The sequence below is a fragment of the Balaenoptera ricei genome (assembly GCF_028023285.1).
Source record: "Balaenoptera ricei isolate mBalRic1 chromosome 2 unlocalized genomic scaffold, mBalRic1.hap2 SUPER_2_unloc_3, whole genome shotgun sequence".
NCBI lineage: Eukaryota > Metazoa > Chordata > Mammalia > Artiodactyla > Balaenopteridae > Balaenoptera > Balaenoptera ricei.
Window position 1 is genome coordinate 654,504 of NW_026777417.1, and position 17,244 is coordinate 671,747.

Sequence of the window (17,244 nt, forward strand, 5' to 3'; positions counted from 1 at the left end):
AGTGCCAGGGCTTCACGTACGGACAGCGTCAGAGCCTAACTAAGGTACGGCAACGGGGCCTAAGTGAGGCCTATCTATAGGGCCTGAGTTAGGGGCAGTGTCAGGGCATGACTTAGGAGCCGTATAAGGGCCTCTGTAGGATCAGCATTAGGGTCTTCGTTAAAGACATTCTCAGGGCCTCTGTTAGGGACCGCCTCAGGGCCTCACTTAGGGACAGCGTCAGGGCTTCCTTTGGGACAGTTTCAGGACCTTGGTAAGACATGGGTCAGGATATTAGCTCGGGATAATGTCAGGACTTTAGATATTGACTGCAGCAGGGCCTTAGAGACAGTGTCTCAGCCTGACTTAGGACGAGCATCAGAGCCTTTGTTAGGTACAGTGTCAGGGACTGAGTTAGGTGTAGTGTCAGGGCCTTAGTTAGGGACAGTGTCAGGGCCTGAGTTAGGACGAGCCTCCAGGCCTCAGTTAGGGCCAGGGTCACGGCCTCGGGTCTAATTTTAGGGTCTTACTTAGGAACAGCATCAGGGATTTATTTAGCATAAGAAGCTCAACATTAGTTAAAGACAAGGTTAGGTTAAGGTCTAGGGATTGTGTCAGGGCATGACCTAGGGATAGTGTCAAGACCTTAGTTACTTAGTGCATCAGGGCCTAATTTAGGACCAGTGTCAGGGCTTCAGGTAGGGATAGCGTCAGAGCCTGACTTAGGGAGAGCGACAGGGCTTGAGTGAGGCCTAGTGTCAGAGCCTTAGCTAGGGATAGTATCAGGGCATGACTTAGGAGCAGCATAAGGGCCTTGGTAGGATCAGCCTCAGGGGCTTTGTTAAAGACATTCTCAGGGCCTCTGTTAGGGACAGCCTTAGGGCCTCCCTTAGGGACAGCGTCAGGGCTTACTTAGGGACAGTTTCAGGAGCTTGGTAAGAGATGGGTCCGGAAATTACCTCAGGATAGTGTCAGGACATTAGATATTGATGGCAGCAGGGCCTTAGTTAGGGACAGTGTCAAGGCCTTAGTTAGTACTAGCATCTGGGCCTCTGTTAGGTACAGTGTCAGGGCCTGAGTTAGGAATAGTGTTAGGGCCTTAGTTAGGGACAGTATCACGGCCTTGGGACTAAATTCAGGGCCTGAGGTAGTCACAGCCTAAGGGCTTTAGTTAGCATAAGAGGCAGGACATTTGCTAGGGACAGGGTTAGGGTAAAGTTTAGGGATCGTGTCAGGAAATGACCTAGGGATAGTGTCAAGAGCTTAGTTACAGTATCAGGGCCTTATTTAGGACCCGTGTCAGGGCTTCAGGTAGGGACAGCGTCAGTGCCTGACTCTGGGAGAGCAACAGGGCCTGAGTGAGGCTTAGCGTCAGGCCCATAGCTGGGGACACTGTCAGGGCATGATGTAGGAGCAGCATCAGGGCCTTTGTTGCATCAGCATTAGTGTCTTAGTTACAGACATGATCAGGGCCTGAGTTAGTCACAGCGTCAAGGCCTCAGTTAGGCATAGCTTCAGGGACTGAGTTACGGACAGCCTCAGGTCTTCACTTAGGAACAGCGACAGGGCTTTCTTAGGGACGGTGTCAGGACCTTGGTTAGAAATGGGTCAGGATATTAGCTCAGGATAGTGTCCGGATTTTAGTTATTACCGGCAGCAAGGCCTATATTAGAGATAGATTCCGGGCCTTAGTTAAGGACAGTGTCAGGGCCTTAATTAGGACTAGTCTGGGCCTTAGTTAGGGAGAGCATTACGGCTTCGGTGAGGATAAGGGGCAGGACGTTAGCTCGGGACAGAGTCAGGTTCCAGGCCAGTGGTAGTGTCAGGATGTGAGCTAGGGATAGGGTGAAGACCTTAGTTATTGAGAGCATCAGGGCCTTAGTTAGGACCAGCGTCAGGGCCTTCATCAGGACCAGTGCCAGGGCTTCTCGTACGGACAGCGTCAGAGCCTAACTAAGGTACGGCAACGGGGCCTAAGTGAGGCCTATCTTTAGGGCCTGAGTTAGGGGCAGTGTCAGGGCATGACTTAGGAGCCGTATAAGGGCCTCTGTAGGATCAGCATTAGGGTCTTCGTTAAAGACATTCTCAGGGCCTCTGTTAGGGACCGCCTCAGGGCCTCACTTAGGGACAGCGTCAGGGCTTCCTTTGGGACAGTTTCAGGACCTTGGTAAGACATGGGTCAGGATATTAGCTCGGGATAATGTCAGGACTTTAGATATTGACTGCAGCAGGGCCTTAGAGACAGTGTCTCAGCCTGACTTAGGACTAGCATCAGAGCCTTTGTTAGGTACAGTGTCAGGGCCTGAGTTAGGACGAGCCTCCAGGCCTCAGTTAGGGCCAGGGTCATGGCCTCGGGACTAATTTTAGGGCCTTAGTTAGGAACAGCATCAGGGATTTATTTAGCATAAGAAGCTCAACATTAGTTAAAGACAAGGTTAGGTTAAGGTCTAGGGATTGTGTCAGGGCATGACCTAGGGATAGTGTCAAGACCTTAGTTACTTAGGGCATCAGGGCCTAATTTAGGACCAGTGTCAGGGCTTCAGGTAGGGATAGCGTCAGAGCCTGACTTAGGGAGAGCGACAGGGCTTGAGTGAGGCCTAGTGTCAGAGCCTTAGCTAGGGATAGTATCAGGGCATGACTTAGGAGCAGCATAAGGGCCTTGGTAGGATCAGCCTCAGGGGCTTTGTTAAAGACATTCTCAGGGCCTCTGTTAGGGACAGCCTTAGGGCCTCCCTTAGGGACAGCGTCAGGGCTTACTTAGGGACAGTTTCAGGAGCTTGGTAAGAGATGGGTCCGGAAATTACCTCAGGATAGTGTCAGGACATTAGATATTGATGGCAGCAGGGCCTTAGTTAGGGACAGTGTCAAGGCCTTAGTTAGTACTAGCATCTGGGCCACTGTTAGGTACGGTGTCAGGGCCTGAGTTAGGAATAGTGTTAGGGCCTTAGTTAGGGACAGTATCACGGCCTTGGGACTAAATTCAGGGCCTGAGGTAGTCACAGTCTAAGGACTTTAGTTAGCATAAGAGGCAGGACATTTGCTAGGGACAGGGTTAGGGTAAAGTTTAGGGATCGTGTCAGGAAATGACCTAGGGATAGTGTCAAGAGCTTAGTTACAGTATCAGGGCCTTATTTAGGACCCGTGTCAGGGCTTCAGGTAGGGACAGCGTCAGTGCCTGACTCTGGGAGAGCAACAGGGCCTGAGTGAGGCTTAGCGTCAGGCCCATAGCTGGGGACACTGTCAGGGCATGATGTAGGAGCAGCATCAGGGCCTTTGTTGCATCAGCATTAGTGTCTTAGTTACAGACATGATCAGGGCCTGAGTTAGTCACAGCGTCAAGGCCTCAGTTAGGCATAGCTTCAGGGACTGAGTTACGGACAGCCTCAGGTCTTCACTTAGGAACAGCGACAGGGCTTTCTTAGGGACGGTGTCAGGACCTTGGTTAGAAATGGGTCAGGATATTAGCTCAGGATAGTGTCCGGATTTTAGTTATTACCGGCAGCAAGGCCTATATTAGAGATAGATTCCGGGCCTTAGTTAAGGACAGTGTCAGGGCCTTAATTAGGACTAGTCTGGGCCTTAGTTAGGGAGAGCATTACGGCTTCGGTGAGGATAAGGGGCAGGACGTTAGCTCGGGACAGAGTCAGGTTCCAGGCCAGTGGTAGTGTCAGGATGTGAGCTAGGGATAGGGTGAAGACCTTAGTTATTGAGAGCATCAGGGCCTTAGTTAGGACCAGCGTCAGGGCCTTCATCAGGACCAGTGCCAGGGCTTCACGTACGGACAGCGTCAGAGCCTAACTAAGGTACGGCAACGGGGCCTAAGTGAGGCCTATCTTTAGGGCCTGAGTTAGGGGCAGTGTCAGGGCATGACTTAGGAGCCGTATAAGGGCCTCTGTAGGATCAGCATTAGGGTCTTCGTTAAAGACATTCTCAGGGCCTCTGTTAGGGACCGCCTCAGGGCCTCACTTAGGGACAGCGTCAGGGCTTCCTTTGGGACAGTTTCAGGACCTTGGTAAGACATGGGTCAGGATATTAGCTCGGGATAATGTCAGGACTTTAGATATTGACTGCAGCAGGGCCTTAGAGACAGTGTCTCAGCCTGACTTAGGACTAGCATCAGAGCCTTTGTTAGGTACAGTGTCAGGGCCTGAGTTAGGACGAGCCTCCAGGCCTCAGTTAGGGCCAGGGTCATGGCCTCGGGACTAATTTTAGGGCCTTAGTTAGGAACAGCATCAGGGATTTATTTAGCATAAGAAGCTCAACATTAGTTAAAGACAAGGTTAGGTTAAGGTCTAGGGATTGTGTCAGGGCATGACCTAGGGATAGTGTCAAGACCTTAGTTACTTAGGGCATCAGGGCCTAATTTAGGACCAGTGTCAGGGCTTCAGGTAGGGATAGCGTCAGAGCCTGACTTAGGGAGAGCGACAGGGCTTGAGTGAGGCCTAGTGTCAGAGCCTTAGCTAGGGATAGTATCAGGGCATGACTTAGGAGCAGCATAAGGGCCTTGGTAGGATCAGCCTCAGGGGCTTTGTTAAAGACATTCTCAGGGCCTCTGTTAGGGACAGCCTTAGGGCCTCCCTTAGGGACAGCGTCAGGGCTTACTTAGGGACAGTTTCAGGAGCTTGGTAAGAGATGGGTCCGGAAATTACCTCAGGATAGTGTCAGGACATTAGATATTGATGGCAGCAGGGCCTTAGTTAGGGACAGTGTCAAGGCCTTAGTTAGTACTAGCATCTGGGCCACTGTTAGGTACGGTGTCAGGGCCTGAGTTAGGAATAGTGTTAGGGCCTTAGTTAGGGACAGTATCACGGCCTTGGGACTAAATTCAGGGCCTGAGGTAGTCACAGTCTAAGGACTTTAGTTAGCATAAGAGGCAGGACATTTGCTAGGGACAGGGTTAGGGTAAAGTTTAGGGATCGTGTCAGGAAATGACCTAGGGATAGTGTCAAGAGCTTAGTTACAGTATCAGGGCCTTATTTAGGACCCGTGTCAGGGCTTCAGGTAGGGACAGCGTCAGTGCCTGACTCTGGGAGAGCAACAGGGCCTGAGTGAGGCTTAGCGTCAGGCCCATAGCTGGGGACACTGTCAGGGCATGATGTAGGAGCAGCATCAGGGCCTTTGTTGCATCAGCATTAGTGTCTTAGTTACAGACATGATCAGGGCCTGAGTTAGTCACAGCGTCAAGGCCTCAGTTAGGCATAGCTTCAGGGACTGAGTTACGGACAGCCTCAGGTCTTCACTTAGGAACAGCGACAGGGCTTTCTTAGGGACGGTGTCAGGACCTTGGTTAGAAATGGGTCAGGATATTAGCTCAGGATAGTGTCCGGATTTTAGTTATTACCGGCAGCAAGGCCTATATTAGAGATAGATTCCGGGCCTTAGTTAAGGACAGTGTCAGGGCCTTAATTAGGACTAGTCTGGGCCTTAGTTAGGGAGAGCATTACGGCTTCGGTGAGGATAAGGGGCAGGACGTTAGCTCGGGACAGAGTCAGGTTCCAGGCCAGTGGTAGTGTCAGGATGTGAGCTAGGGATAGGGTGAAGACCTTAGTTATTGAGAGCATCAGGGCCTTAGTTAGGACCAGCGTCAGGGCCTTCATCAGGACCAGTGTCAGGGCTTCACTTACGGACAGCGTCAGAGCCTAACTAAGGTACGGCAACGGGGCCTAAGTGAGGCCTATCTTTAGGGCCTGAGTTAGGGACAGTGTCAGGGCATGACTTAGGAGCCGTATAAGGGCCTCTGTAGGATCAGCATTAGGGTCTTCGTTAAAGACATTCTCAGGGCCTCTGTTAGGGACCGCCTCAGGGCTTCACTTAGGGACAGCGTCAGGGCTTCCTTTGGGACAGTTTCAGGACCTTGGTAAGACATGGGTCAGGATATTAGCTCGGGATAATGTCAGGACTTTAGATATTGACTGCAGCAGGGCCTTAGAGACAGTGTCTCAGCCTGACTTAGGACTAGCATCAGAGCCTTTGTTAGGTACAGTGTCAGGGACTGAGTTAGGTGTAGTGTCAGGGCCTGAGTTAGGACGAGCCTCCAGGCCTCAGTTAGGGCCAGGGTCACGGCCTCGGGTCTAATTTTAGGGTCTTACTTAGGAACAGCATCAGGGATTTATTTAGCATAAGAAGCTCAACATTAGTTAAAGACAAGGTTAGGTTAAGGTCTAGGGATTGTGTCAGGGCATGACCTAGGGATAGTGTCAAGACCTTAGTTACTTAGGGCATCAGGGCCTAATTTAGGACCAGTGTCAGGGCTTCAGGTAGGGATAGCGTCAGAGCCTGACTTAGGGAGAGCGACAGGGCTTGAGTGAGGCCTAGTGTCAGAGCCTTAGCTAGGGATAGTATCAGGGCATGACTTAGGAGCAGCATAAGGGCCTTGGTAGGATCAGCCTCAGGGGCTTTGTTAAAGACATTCTCAGGGCCTCTGTTAGGGACAGCCTTAGGGCCTCCCTTAGGGACAGCGTCAGGGCTTACTTAGGGACAGTTTCAGGAGCTTGGTAAGAGATGGGTCCGGAAATTACCTCAGGATAGTGTCAGGACATTAGATATTGATGGCAGCAGGGCCTTAGTTAGGGACAGTGTCAAGGCCTTAGTTAGTAATAGCATCTGGGCCTCTGTTAGGTACAGTGTCAGGGCCTGAGTTAGGAATAGTGTTAGGGCCTTAGTTAGGGACAGTATCACGGCCTTGGGACTAAATTCAGGGCCTGAGGTAGTCACAGCCTAAGGGCTTTAGTTAGCATAAGAGGCAGGACATTTGCTAGGGACAGGGTTAGGGTAAAGTTTAGGGATCGTGTCAGGAAATGACCTAGGGATAGTGTCAAGAGCTTAGTTACAGTATCAGGGCCTTATTTAGGACCCGTGTCAGGGCTTCAGGTAGGGACAGCGTCAGTGCCTGACTCTGGGAGAGCAACAGGGCCTGAGTGAGGCTTAGCGTCAGGCCCATAGCTGGGGACACTGTCAGGGCATGATGTAGGAGCAGCATCAGGGCCTTTGTTGCATCAGCATTAGTGTCTTAGTTACAGACATGATCAGGGCCTGAGTTAGTCACAGCGTCAAGGCCTCAGTTAGGCATAGCTTCAGGGACTGAGTTACGGACAGCCTCAGGTCTTCACTTAGGAACAGCGACAGGGCTTTCTTAGGGACGGTGTCAGGACCTTGGTTAGAAATGGGTCAGGATATTAGCTCAGGATAGTGTCCGGATTTTAGTTATTACCGGCAGCAAGGCCTATATTAGAGATAGATTCCGGGCCTTAGTTAAGGACAGTGTCAGGGCCTTAATTAGGACTAGTCTGGGCCTTAGTTAGGGAGAGCATTACGGCTTCGGTGAGGATAAGGGGCAGGACGTTAGCTCGGGACAGAGTCAGGTTCCAGGCCAGTGGTAGTGTCAGGATGTGAGCTAGGGATAGGGTGAAGACCTTAGTTATTGAGAGCATCAGGGCCTTAGTTAGGACCAGCGTCAGGGCCTTCATCAGGACCAGTGCCAGGGCTTCACGTACGGACAGCGTCAGAGCCTAACTAAGGTACGGCAACGGGGCCTAAGTGAGGCCTATCTTTAGGGCCTGAGTTAGGGGCAGTGTCAGGGCATGACTTAGGAGCCGTATAAGGGCCTCTGTAGGATCAGCATTAGGGTCTTCGTTAAAGACATTCTCAGGGCCTCTGTTAGGGACCGCCTCAGGGCCTCACTTAGGGACAGCGTCAGGGCTTCCTTTGGGACAGTTTCAGGACCTTGGTAAGACATGGGTCAGGATATTAGCTCGGGATAATGTCAGGACTTTAGATATTGACTGCAGCAGGGCCTTAGAGACAGTGTCTCAGCCTGACTTAGGACTAGCATCAGAGCCTTTGTTAGGTACAGTGTCAGGGCCTGAGTTAGGACGAGCCTCCAGGCCTCAGTTAGGGCCAGGGTCATGGCCTCGGGACTAATTTTAGGGCCTTAGTTAGGAACAGCATCAGGGATTTATTTAGCATAAGAAGCTCAACATTAGTTAAAGACAAGGTTAGGTTAAGGTCTAGGGATTGTGTCAGGGCATGACCTAGGGATAGTGTCAAGACCTTAGTTACTTAGGGCATCAGGGCCTAATTTAGGACCAGTGTCAGGGCTTCAGGTAGGGATAGCGTCAGAGCCTGACTTAGGGAGAGCGACAGGGCTTGAGTGAGGCCTAGTGTCAGAGCCTTAGCTAGGGATAGTATCAGGGCATGTCTTAAGAGCAGCATAAGGGCCTTGGTAGGATCAGCCTCAGGGGCTTTGTTAAAGACATTCTCAGCGCCTCTGTTAGGGACAGCCTTAGGGCCTCCCTTAGGGACAGCGTCAGGGCTTACTTAGGGACAGTTTCAGGAGCTTGGTAAGAGATGGGTCCGGAAATTACCTCAGGATAGTGTCAGGACATTAGATATTGATGGCAGCAGGGCCTTAGTTAGGGACAGTGTCAAGGCCTTAGTTAGTACTAGCATCTGGGCCTCTGTTAGGTACAGTGTCAGGGCCTGAGTTAGGAATAGTGTTAGGGCCTTAGTTAGGGACAGTATCACGGCCTTGGGACTAAATTCAGGGCCTGAGGTAGTCACAGCCTAAGGGCTTTAGTTAGCATAAGAGGCAGGACATTTGCTAGGGACAGGGTTAGGGTAAAGTTTAGGGATCGTGTCAGGAAATGACCTAGGGATAGTGTCAAGAGCTTAGTTACAGTATCAGGGCCTTATTTAGGACCCGTGTCAGGGCTTCAGGTAGGGACAGCGTCAGTGCCTGACTCTGGGAGAGCAACAGGGCCTGAGTGAGGCTTAGCGTCAGGCCCATAGCTGGGGACACTGTCAGGGCATGATGTAGGAGCAGCATCAGGGCCTTTGTTGCATCAGCATTAGTGTCTTAGTTACAGACATGATCAGGGCCTGAGTTAGTCACAGCGTCAAGGCCTCAGTTAGGCATAGCTTCAGGGACTGAGTTACGGACAGCCTCAGGTCTTCACTTAGGAACAGCGACAGGGCTTTCTTAGGGACGGTGTCAGGACCTTGGTTAGAAATGGGTCAGGATATTAGCTCAGGATAGTGTCCGGATTTTAGTTATTACCGGCAGCAAGGCCTATATTAGAGATAGATTCCGGGCCTTAGTTAAGGACAGTGTCAGGGCCTTAATTAGGACTAGTCTGGGCCTTAGTTAGGGAGAGCATTACGGCTTCGGTGAGGATAAGGGGCAGGACGTTAGCTCGGGACAGAGTCAGGTTCCAGGCCAGTGGTAGTGTCAGGATGTGAGCTAGGGATAGGGTGAAGACCTTAGTTATTGAGAGCATCAGGGCCTTAGTTAGGACCAGCGTCAGGGCCTTCATCAGGACCAGTGCCAGGGCTTCACGTACGGACAGCGTCAGAGCCTAACTAAGGTACGGCAACGGGGCCTAAGTGAGGCCTATCTTTAGGGCCTGAGTTAGGGGCAGTGTCAGGGCATGACTTAGGAGCCGTATAAGGGCCTCTGTAGGATCAGCATTAGGGTCTTCGTTAAAGACATTCTCAGGGCCTCTGTTAGGGACCGCCTCAGGGCCTCACTTAGGGACAGCGTCAGGGCTTCCTTTGGGACAGTTTCAGGACCTTGGTAAGACATGGGTCAGGATATTAGCTCGGGATAATGTCAGGACTTTAGATATTGACTGCAGCAGGGCCTTAGAGACAGTGTCTCAGCCTGACTTAGGACTAGCATCAGAGCCTTTGTTAGGTACAGTGTCAGGGCCTGAGTTAGGACGAGCCTCCAGGCCTCAGTTAGGGCCAGGGTCATGGCCTCGGGACTAATTTTAGGGCCTTAGTTAGGAACAGCATCAGGGATTTATTTAGCATAAGAAGCTCAACATTAGTTAAAGACAAGGTTAGGTTAAGGTCTAGGGATTGTGTCAGGGCATGACCTAGGGATAGTGTCAAGACCTTAGTTACTTAGGGCATCAGGGCCTAATTTAGGACCAGTGTCAGGGCTTCAGGTAGGGATAGCGTCAGAGCCTGACTTAGGGAGAGCGACAGGGCTTGAGTGAGGCCTAGTGTCAGAGCCTTAGCTAGGGATAGTATCAGGGCATGACTTAGGAGCAGCATAAGGGCCTTGGTAGGATCAGCCTCAGGGGCTTTGTTAAAGACATTCTCAGGGCCTCTGTTAGGGACAGCCTTAGGGCCTCCCTTAGGGACAGCGTCAGGGCTTACTTAGGGACAGTTTCAGGAGCTTGGTAAGAGATGGGTCCGGAAATTACCTCAGGATAGTGTCAGGACATTAGATATTGATGGCAGCAGGGCCTTAGTTAGGGACAGTGTCAAGGCCTTAGTTAGTACTAGCATCTGGGCCACTGTTAGGTACGGTGTCAGGGCCTGAGTTAGGAATAGTGTTAGGGCCTTAGTTAGGGACAGTATCACGGCCTTGGGACTAAATTCAGGGCCTGAGGTAGTCACAGTCTAAGGACTTTAGTTAGCATAAGAGGCAGGACATTTGCTAGGGACAGGGTTAGGGTAAAGTTTAGGGATCGTGTCAGGAAATGACCTAGGGATAGTGTCAAGAGCTTAGTTACAGTATCAGGGCCTTATTTAGGACCCGTGTCAGGGCTTCAGGTAGGGACAGCGTCAGTGCCTGACTCTGGGAGAGCAACAGGGCCTGAGTGAGGCTTAGCGTCAGGCCCATAGCTGGGGACACTGTCAGGGCATGATGTAGGAGCAGCATCAGGGCCTTTGTTGCATCAGCATTAGTGTCTTAGTTACAGACATGATCAGGGCCTGAGTTAGTCACAGCGTCAAGGCCTCAGTTAGGCATAGCTTCAGGGACTGAGTTACGGACAGCCTCAGGTCTTCACTTAGGAACAGCGACAGGGCTTTCTTAGGGACGGTGTCAGGACCTTGGTTAGAAATGGGTCAGGATATTAGCTCAGGATAGTGTCCGGATTTTAGTTATTACCGGCAGCAAGGCCTATATTAGAGATAGATTCCGGGCCTTAGTTAAGGACAGTGTCAGGGCCTTAATTAGGACTAGTCTGGGCCTTAGTTAGGGAGAGCATTACGGCTTCGGTGAGGATAAGGGGCAGGACGTTAGCTCGGGACAGAGTCAGGTTCCAGGCCAGTGGTAGTGTCAGGATGTGAGCTAGGGATAGGGTGAAGACCTTAGTTATTGAGAGCATCAGGGCCTTAGTTAGGACCAGCGTCAGGGCCTTCATCAGGACCAGTGCCAGGGCTTCACGTACGGACAGCGTCAGAGCCTAACTAAGGTACGGCAACGGGGCCTAAGTGAGGCCTATCTTTAGGGCCTGAGATAGGGGCAGTGTCAGGGCATGACTTAGGAGCCGTATAAGGCCCTCTGTAGGATCAGCATTAGGGTCTTCGTTAAAGACATTCTCAGGGCCTCTGTTAGGGACCGCCTCAGGGCCTCACTTAGGGACAGCGTCAGGGCTTACTTTGGGACAGTTTCAGGACCTTGGTAAGACATGGGTCAGGATATTAGCTCGGGATAATGTCAGGACTTTAGATATTGACTGCAGCAGGGCCTTAGAGACAGTGTCTCAGCCTGACTTAGGACGAGCATCAGAGCCTTTGTTAGGTACAGTGTCAGGGACTGAGTTAGGTGTAGTGTCAGGGCCTTAGTTAGGGACAGTGTCAGGGCCTGAGTTAGGACGAGCCTCCAGGCCTCAGTTAGGGCCAGGGTCACGGCCTCGGGTCTAATTTTAGGGCCTTAGTTAGGAACAGCATCAGGGATTTATTTAGCATAAGAAGCTCAACATTAGTTAAAGACAAGGTTAGGTTAAGGTCTAGGGATTGTGTCAGGGCATGACCTAGGGATAGTGTCAAGACCTTAGTTACTTAGGGCATCACGGCCTAATTTAGGACCAGTGTCAGGGCTTCAGGTAGGGATAGCGTCAGAGCCTGACTTAGGGAGAGCGACAGGGCTTGAGTGAGGCCTAGTATCAGAGCCTTAGCTAGGGATAGTATCAGGGCATGACTTAGGAACAGCACAAGGGCCTTGGTAGGATCAGCCTCAGGGGCTTTGTTAAAGACATTCTCAGGGCCTCTGTTAGGGACAGCCTTACGGCCTCCCTTAGGGACAGCGTCAGGGCTTACTTAGGGACAGTTTCAGGAGCTTGGTAAGAGATGGGTCCGGAAATTACCTCAGGATAGTGTCAGGACATTAGATATTGACGGCAGCAGGGCCCTAGTTAGGGACAGTGTCAAGACCTTAGTTAGTACTAGCATCTGGGCCTCTGTTAGGTACAGTGTCAGGGCCTGAGTTAGGAATAGTGTTAGGGCCTTAGTTAGGGACAGTATCACGGCCTTGGGACTAAATTCAGGGCCTGAGGTAGTCACAGCCTAAGGGCTTTAGTTAGCATAAGAGGCAGGACATTTGCTAGGGACAGGGTTAGGGTAAAGTTTAGGGATCGTGTCAGGAAATGACCTAGGGATAGTGTCAAGAGCTTAGTTACAGTATCAGGGCCTTATTTAGGACCCGTGTCAGGGCTTCAGGTAGGGACAGCGTCAGTGCCTGACTCTGGGAGAGCAACAGGGCCTGAGTGAGTCCTAGCGTCAGGCCCATAGCTGGGGACACTGTCAGGGCATGATGTAGGAGCAGTATCAGGGCCTTTGTTGCATCAGCATTAGTGTCTTAGTTACAGACATGATCAGGGCCTGAGTTAGTCACAGCGTCAAGGCCTCAGTTAGGCATAGCTTCAGGGACTGAGTTACGGACAGCCTCAGGTCTTCACTTAGGAACAGCGACAGGGCTTTCTTAGGGACGGTGTCAGGACCTTGGTTAGAAATGGGTCAGGATATTAGCTCAGGATAGTGTCCGGATTTTAGTTATTGCCGGCAGCAGGGCCTATATTAGAGATAGATTCCGGGCCTTAGTTAGGGACAGTGTCAGGGCCTTAATTAGGACTAGTCTGGGCCTTAGTTAGGGAGAGCATTACGGCTTCGGTGAGGATAAGGGGCAGGACGTTAGCTCGGGACAGAGTCAGGTTCCAGGCCAGTGGTAGTGTCAGGATGTGAGCTAGGGATAGGGTGAAGACCTTAGTTATTGAGAGCATCAGGGCCTTAGTTAGGACCAGCGTCAGGGCCTTCATCAGGACCAGTGTCAGGGCTTCACTTACGGACAGCGTCAGAGCCTAACTAAGGTACGGCAACGGGGCCTAAGTGAGGCCTATCTTTAGGGCCTGAGTTAGGGACAGTGTCAGGGCATGACTTAGGAGCCGTATAAGGGCCTCTGTAGGATCAGCATTAGGGTCTTCGTTAAAGACATTCTCAGGGCCTCTGTTAGGGACCGCCTCAGGGCCTCACTTAGGGACAGCGTCAGGGCTTCCTTTGGGACAGTTTCAGGACCTTGGTAAGACATGGGTCAGGATATTAGCTCGGGATAATGTCAGGACTTTAGATATTGACTGCAGCAGGGCCTTAGAGACAGTGTCTCAGCCTGACTTAGGACTAGCATCAGAGCCTTTGTTAGGTACAGTGTCAGGGCCTGAGTTAGGACGAGCCTCCAGGCCTCAGTTAGGGCCAGGGTCATGGCCTCGGGACTAATTTTAGGGCCTTAGTTAGGAACAGCATCAGGGATTTATTTAGCATAAGAAGCTCAACATTAGTTAAAGACAAGGTTAGGTTAAGGTCTAGGGATTGTGTCAGGGCATGACCTAGGGATAGTGTCAAGACCTTAGTTACTTAGGGCATCAGGGCCTAATTTAGGACCAGTGTCAGGGCTTCAGGTAGGGATAGCATCAGAGCCTGACTTAGGGAGAGCGACAGGGCTTGAGTGAGGCCTAGTGTCAGAGCCTTAGCTAGGGATAGTATCAGGGCATGACTTAGGAGCAGCATAAGGGCCTTGGTAGGATCAGCCTCAGGGGCTTTGTTAAAGACATTCTCAGGGCCTCTGTTTGGGACAGCCTTAAGGCCACCATTAGGGAGAGCGTCAGGGCTTACTTAGGGACAGTTTCAAGAGCTTGGTAAGAGATGGGTCCGGAAATTACCTCAGGATAGTGTCAGGACATTAGATATTGATGGCAGCAGGGCCTTAGTTACGGACAGTGTCAAGGCCTTAGTTAGTACTAGCATCTGGGCCTCTGTTAGGTACAGTGTCAGGGCCTGAGTTAGGAATAGTGTTAGGGCCTTAGTTAGGGACAGTATCACGGCCTTGGGACTAAATTCAGGGCCTGAGGTAGTCACAGCCTAAGGGCTTTAGTTAGCATAAGAGGCAGGACATTTGCTAGGGACAGGGTTAGGGTAAAGTTTAGGGATCGTGTCAGGAAATGACCTAGGGATAGTGTCAAGAGCTTAGTTACAGTATCAGGGCCTTATTTAGGACCCGTGTCAGGGCTTCAGGTAGGGACAGCGTCAGTGCCTGACTCTGGGAGAGCAACAGGGCCTGAGTGAGTCCTAGCGTCAGGCCCATAGCTGGGGATACTGTCAGGGCATGATGTAGGAGCAGTATCAGGGCCTTTGTTGCATCAGCATTAGTGTCTTAGTTACAGACATGATCAGGGCCTGAGTTAGTCACAGCGTCAAGGCCTCAGTTAGGCATAGCTTCAGGGACTGAGTTACGGACAGCCTCAGGTCTTCACTTAGGAACAGCGACAGGGCTTTCTTAGGGACGGTGTCAGGACCTTGGTTAGAAATGGGTCAGGATATTAGCTCAGGATAGTGTCCGGATTTTAGTTATTGCCGGCAGCAGGGCCTATATTAGAGATAGATTCCGGGCCTTAGTTAGGGACAGTGTCAGGGCCTTAATTAGGACTAGTCTGGGCCTTAGTTAGGGAGAGCATTACGGCTTCGGTGAGGATAAGGGGCAGGACGTTAGCTCGGGACAGAGTCAGGTTCCAGGCCAGTGGTAGTGTCAGGATGTGAGCTAGGGATAGGGTGAAGACCTTAGTTATTGAGAGCATCAGGGCCTTAGTTAGGACCAGCGTCAGGGCCTTCATCAGGACCAGTGTCAGGGCTTCACTTACGGACAGCGTCAGAGCCTAACTAAGGTACGGCAACGGGGCCTAAGTGAGGCCTATCTTTAGGGCCTGAGTTAGGGACAGTGTCAGGGCATGACTTAGGAGCCGTATAAGGGCCTCTGTAGGATCAGCATTAGGGTCTTCGTTAAAGACATTCTCAGGGCCTCTGTTAGGGACCGCCTCAGGGCCTCACTTAGGGACAGCGTCAGGGCTTCCTTTGGGACAGTTTCAGGACCTTGGTAAGACATGGGTCAGGATATTAGCTCGCGATAATGTCAGGACTTTAGATATTGACTGCAGCAGGGCCTTAGAGACAGTGTCTCAGCCTGACTTAGGACTAGCATCAGAGCCTTTGTTAGGTACAGTGTCAGGGCCTGAGTTAGGATGAGCCTCCAGGCCTCAGTTAGGGCCAGGGTCATGGCCTCGGGACTAATTTTAGGGCCTTAGTTAGGAACAGCATCAGGGATTTATTTAGCATAAGAAGCTCAACATTAGTTAAAGACAAGGTTAGGTTAATGTCTAGGGATTGTGTCAGGGCATGACCTAGGGATAGTGTCAAGACCTTAGTTACTTAGGGCATCAGGGCCTAATTTAGGACCAGTGTCAGGGCTTCAGGTAGGGATAGCGTCAGAGCCTGACTTAGGGAGAGCGACAGGGCTTGAGTGAGGCCTAGTGTCAGAGCCTTAGCTAGGGATAGTATCAGGGCATGACTTAGGAGCAGCATAAGGGCCTTGGTAGGATCAGCCTCAGGGGCTTTGTTAAAGACATTCTCAGGACCTCTGTTAGGGACAGCCTTAGGGCCTCCCTTAGGGACAGCGTCAGGGCTTACTTAGGGACAGTTTCAGGAGCTTGGTAAGAGATGGGTCCGGAAATTACCTCAGGATAGTGTCAGGACATTAGATATTGATGGCAGCAGGGCCTTAGTTAGGGACAGTGTCAAGGCCTTAGTTAGTACTAGCATCTGGGCCTCTGTTAGGTACAGTGTCAGGGCCTGAGTTAGGAATAGTGTTAGGGCCTTAGTTAGGGACAGTATCACGGCCTTGGGACTAAATTCAGGGCCTGAGGTAGTCACAGCCTAAGGGCTTTAGTTAGCATAAGAGGCAGGACATTTGCTAGGGACAGGGTTAGGGTCAAGTTTAGGGATCGTGTCAGGAAATGACCTAGGGATAGTGTCAAGAGCTTAGTTACAGTATCAGGGCCTTATTTAGGACCCGTGTCAGGGCTTCAGGTAGGGACAGCGTCAGTGCCTGACTCTGGGAGAGCAACAGGGCCTGAGTGAGGCCTAGCGTCAGGCCCATAGCTGGGGACACTGTCAGGGCATGATGTAGGAGCAGCATCAGGGCCTTTGTTGCATCAGCATTAGTGTCTTAGTTACAGACATGATCAGGGCCTGAGTTAGTCACAGCGTCAAGGCCTCAGTTAGGCATAGCTTCAGGGACTGAGTTACGGACAGCCTCAGGTCTTCACTTAGGAACAGCGACAGGGCTTTCTTAGGGACGGTGTCAGGACCTTGGTTAGAAATGGGTCAGGATATTAGCTCAGGATAGTGTCCGGATTTTAGTTATTGCCGGCAGCAGGGCCTATATTAGAGATAGATTCTGGGCCTTACTTAGGGACACTGTCAGGGCCTTAATTAGGACTAGTCTGGGCCTTAATTAGGGAGAGCATTACGGCTTCGGTGAGGATAAGGGGCAGGACGTTAGCTCGGGACAGAGTCAGGTTCCAGGACAGTGGTAGTGTCAGGATGTGAGCTAGGGATAGGGTGAAGACCTTAGTTATTGAGAGCATCAGGGCCTTAGTTAGGACCAGCGTCAGGGCCTTCATCAGGACCAGTGTCAGGGCTTCACGTACGGACAGCGTCAGAGCCTAACTAAGGTACGGCAACAGGGCCTAAGTGAGGCCTATCTTTAGGGCCTGAGTTAGGGACAGTGTCATTGCATGACTTAGGAGCAGTATAAGGGCCTCTGTAGGATCAGCATTAGGGTCTTCGTTAAAGACATTCTCAGGGCCTCTGTTAGGGACCGCCTCAGGGCCTCACTTAGGGACAGCGTCAGGGCTTCCTTTGGGACAGTTTCAGGACCTTGGTAAGACATGGGTCAGGATATTAGCTCAGGATAATGTCAGGACTTTAGATATTGACTGCAGCAGGGCCTTAGAGACAGTGTCTCAGCCTGACTTAGGACTAGCATCAGAGCCTTTGTTAGGTACAGTGTCAGGGACTGAGTTAGGTGTAGTGTCAGGGCCTGAGTTAGGACGAGCCTCCAGGCCTCAGTTAGGGCCAGGGTCACGGCCTCGGGACTAATTTTAGGGCCTTAGTTAGGAAGAGCATCAGGGATTTATTTAGCATAAG